The sequence below is a fragment of the Electrophorus electricus genome, assembly GCF_013358815.1.
Source record: "Electrophorus electricus isolate fEleEle1 chromosome 5 unlocalized genomic scaffold, fEleEle1.pri SUPER_5_unloc_10, whole genome shotgun sequence".
Classification (NCBI taxonomy): domain Eukaryota; kingdom Metazoa; phylum Chordata; class Actinopteri; order Gymnotiformes; family Gymnotidae; genus Electrophorus; species Electrophorus electricus.
Genome location: NW_023336125.1, coordinates 34,962 through 38,223, shown reverse-complemented (window position 1 = coordinate 38,223; position 3,262 = coordinate 34,962).

Below are 3,262 nucleotides of genomic sequence, written 5' to 3'. Positions count from 1 at the left end.
ATATTGTGTGGTATCTGGAATTTCTAACCGTCATTTGAAAATTAAGTACCAGAATCCTTTATCGTTTTATTTGAAACTGTATGCTTGATATTTAGCTTACTTTGAACTCTGTTCTCAGACATATATAGCGACGTGTACGGTGCATGTATGAATATTAAGTCTTTATCATCACGGTGCACTACTGGGATACTTGTAAAAGGAGTTTGAGTTACCTCCAAAATGGAGGCGCTGTGTATTGTATTCACCCACTGACATCCGAGTACTGTATATTAATTTGGGGGGAGTCCAGTTGTAAATTTGTTGACTTCTCACTTACTTAAAAAATGGAATAAAGTGACTTGGCCCTAAGATGAATGAAAATGTAGTCTCCAAAGCTGCCGCTTCTCAGGGCTGCAGTCGTGTGTGTATACCGTGCGAACTTCTCCGTCTGTCATTCACGTTTAATTCCGTTACACCGCTTACCTGAAGCGGGTCACCACAGTAATGTGTTGTCTCTGTGATTTATAAAGCTGTCTGCTGATGACATGTAGATTCTTCAGTCCAAAGATGACAGACAAGGCATCGACAACTTCATCAAGTATTTGTGAAGGCCACAAAGACTAGTAGATTTACTATTTAATGCTGTGTAACTTAGCTATCTGCTAACAGTACAGTTCCATTAACAGCGAGTTAACGTCGTTCAGCATAAAAGGGTTTTTATTCCAGTACAAATGAACAAAATTGCTTTGATTTCCTTGAGATACACTACATACCAAGCGAAGCAAATCTTTAAAAACAAATTTAGAAAAACCTGACTCGTTGGATTAATATACAAGCAGGAAATGTTCTGGTCAATACTTTGCTAGCTAGGTAGTGTTTGCTAACTAGCTAGTGTTAACACAGACTTGCCAGTCAGACCTGGGCGTTTTGTTATTTTCATGCTGACTTATTTCACCTGATCAGTCATTGATGGAAAAATGATGTTAAATTATATGCTGATGGTGTAGGGATCTGTGCTGTGTGTCTATGGATAGAGGGTAAGTGTCCTCCTTTATTTTCCTTACTAATTATTTGCAAATGGAGAATAAAAAACAAGGTAAGTCCATGTGGTGGTTATCTGTGTGTGTGTGTCCTTGCTGCTCCTGAGGTTTCCAGGCAGCTTAATCCTGGAGAATCTCTTATCCTGGTTGTTCCCATCTCAGTGCCAGTTGAGATGTTTATTAACAGGACTAGTGACCCCAGTCCAAACGCAGTCAGGTCAGTGTGTCTCTGAGTATGAACAGAGAGTGTCATTCAGTTCCAGTCTGCAGCTGAAAGAGTCTGACAGTGGCGTTTACATCATATGGGACATCAGGAATAAGGAGATTGTATTCACCTTTAGGGTCACCGTAGAAGGTAAGACTTTAACCTGCCTGAGCACAGTCATGTTCAGGATACTCTCAGGTAACCTCATGTGTAAATCAAATAGCAAGATTTTATGTACTCCTGTTTAAATTATTGTTATTATATCTGACATGTACCGCAGTCTGGTTTGTTATTATAGCTTTTTAACCATATGACATAGTCTGTACAAGGCTTTCAAGACGACATTAATCAAGAATGTTCCTTCTGTCTTGTTAATTATTGTGAATAATGTGTTAATATCATGATTGGCGGTTTTATGAATATTAATACAGTTTCACAGCACTCCCTGCTGCCTACTTCATAATGGCTGTTGTTGGGGTAACCAAGTCTATTATGACGCCACATGGCGAGTATATATATTTTAGTGCACAGGGCAGTTTTCTGTTATAACGACTTTGATCGCGTCATGGCAGAATATCGGGTAAGTTTTCCCTACCATCCTCATGAAACCGGGAGATTAGAAATGATTGAAATTGTGCGCCGTCGGTTTTGGGGAAAGTGTAGCAGTTGTAACTACGGAGAGAATATCGAGGTCCAGAGCCGAGTAGCCTTTATTTGAATGAGCTAACTGTCCTGCCTAGCTAGCTATCAGTGGTAGGAGAAAACAATTCCCGGACTTTGTGTTTAGCAGCAACCACAGAGGTCGTCAGTTTGGGTATAAATCAAATAGCAAGATTTTATTTTCTTTATGTTTCTATCTGTGTGATTTTTGGTTGCTTATAAGTCTGCTGTCGTTTTAGGAAAGAACACAGACACCGACATGACTTTGGCTCCAGTAAAAAGTGAGTATTTATTATAATCTGCTGTTTTGTTTTCATTAGTTTGAACTATATACTTCAGTATTAAGACAATGAAAATATAGTGAAACTCACTGTTTTGAATAATAAACGCATTTACTGACCAGTAATATGAACCGTTCTTATTGTTTTAAGTAACTTAATAAACAGAAAATACATCACCTGTGTGTGGTCCATCTACACTGATTGTACATTGTACAATAGAACATCTCCTACATGAAGTTCTAGTGGAGGGGATCCTGCACATCAGAGTAGACTCTTCCTCCTCCTCCTCCTCCTCCTCCTCCTCCTCCTCCTCCTTCTTCCTCTTCTTCTTATTAGTTACATAATAATATATACATTTATATATATTTCTCAGACTCAAGGATGCTTTACGGATAGATATCAGCTTTTACAAACACACACACACACTGTTTGGGTGATAAAATAATCAATCCCACTTTTATCACTAATGCAAACAGTATTTAGATATTTCCATATCAACATTTCTTAAAATGATCAAAAGTGCCTTGTAACAACTATTGAAGGGAACATGACACCTTGGTCTGTGTAAAACAAAATATTTTTTTATGGAGTAGAAATACATTTAGAAAAGGGGCAATCATCTCTTAGGTTTCAACTTGGACACACACATTCTCTAAGTCTTGCTTTCTGGGGAGGATTAGTACCATCACCTGTGAGCTGTGTCACAGCAGGGTGTTTATTTAAAAAACAAAACACCCAACTTTTTGGGTAATGTGACCAGCCAGCAATTCATTATGATAAACTTCCAATCACTGAATGTTTTACCACTGTTGTCTTACCTTTGTTTCCAAATACAGTATATTTTAATTATGATCAGACAAAGCTATAGAGGTTTTGTAAAATATTTACAGGCAGGTGTATTTTTGCACTGAAAATGTATTACATTCCATTTATATGCACTGATGGAAGAATGTCAGATTTTCTTCTTGTAGAACCCCCTACCTCTTAACTACTGCCTTGTAGGTAAGGTGAGTTCATTTTCCTCTGCACAACTATTTATAATGATTATGAAGGCTAGGTTCTCTTGTGTACTCAGGATAATGTGTTTCTACTATTGT